General features: G+C 37.1%; 1 long non-coding RNA gene across 1 annotated transcript in view; it reads right to left on the minus strand.

Annotated features, from left to right (window-relative positions):
* Positions 1 to 13: 13 nt before the first annotated feature.
* LOC118406385 overlaps positions 14 to 1249 on the minus strand; it is a 2733-nt gene continuing 1497 nt past the window's right edge. The window contains exon 3 of the long non-coding RNA XR_004830032.1: positions 14 to 151. This is a non-coding gene — a long non-coding RNA (uncharacterized LOC118406385). The remainder of the gene's footprint in view (positions 152 to 1249) is intronic.

Genomic DNA, 1249 nt, shown 5'->3' on the forward strand with positions numbered 1-1249 from the left:
CCTGGTAGTCCTGGGTAGTCTATTACTCCATCACACACAAGATCCATTGGGATGCATCCCGCACGGCCCAGTAACATCTTGTCAGTGTTATCATTATAGACAGAATTCGCCATTTGACCGATCAGAACTATTGCATAATATCCACAGTAACCTTCATAAAACAAGATAGAAAAAACGGGTAAAATACTTTAGTAATAGAAAAGCTAAAAATGTGAAATTTATTCTCAAGCGAAAGCAGCATGTTTCAACAAAGGAGGTGCTTTCCCTATGCAAAAATAAATAAAACATTTTCTTTACATGGAACATACTTTACTGCTTTCAACAACAAAAAGCATCTACACATATTTAACTGTCAGTCTATCTTGATCTATATATCTATATATATATATACCATTAGATAGTTATCTAGATATAAATTTAGATACATATAAAGATATAGATTATAGGTAGGTAGATAGATAGATAGATAAATAGATAGACAGGTAGATAGATGGATAGATAGATATAGATAGTATACACCAACAACTAAAGCGTTAACACAGTTAACGTTGGTAATAGATATAGATATACATGTAGATAATAGGTAGGTAGATACATAGATATATAGGTAGGTCGGTAGATGGATTATTAGATAGATAGATAGATAGATAGATCGGTGGATAGATAGATAGATCGGTGGATAGATAGATATATAGGTAAATAGATAGCTAGATAGATGGATAGATAGATAGATAGATAGATAGATAGATAGATGGATAGATCGGTGGATAGATAGATAGATAGATGGGTATATAGGTGGATAGATAGATAGATAGAGAGAGAGAGAGAGAGATACAGTCAAACCTGCCCAAGACGACCACCCGGGAAAAAAGGACCGGAAAAAAGCGGTCGATTTGGACAGGTGGTCGCTGAGAAGAGTATCGACTCAAAACATGCCCGATGCAAAGTATAAATGGTTGCCGTTGTGTTTAATGGCAAATATCAAGCACACTGCACGCACGCAAAGAAGCGAGGTCTTTAATGTCAAATACAACACGCACACTGTAAACTGTAAATTTAACCCCAAAATCCGACGCAAACTGGCCGATTTCGGCACAAAACCGCGCTAATTATCATCAAAAATCGATGAAAACCTCAATCTTGAAAATGATGCGGTCGTTATAGGTCCCAATTTGGGCCGGTCGCGGTCGCGTTGGCCAGGTGGTCGTTGAGAAAAGGGTCGCTTAATGCTTACGTCAATGGGAAAATA

This window comes from Branchiostoma floridae, chromosome 19 (assembly GCF_000003815.2).
Source record: "Branchiostoma floridae strain S238N-H82 chromosome 19, Bfl_VNyyK, whole genome shotgun sequence".
Lineage (NCBI taxonomy): Eukaryota > Metazoa > Chordata > Leptocardii > Amphioxiformes > Branchiostomatidae > Branchiostoma > Branchiostoma floridae.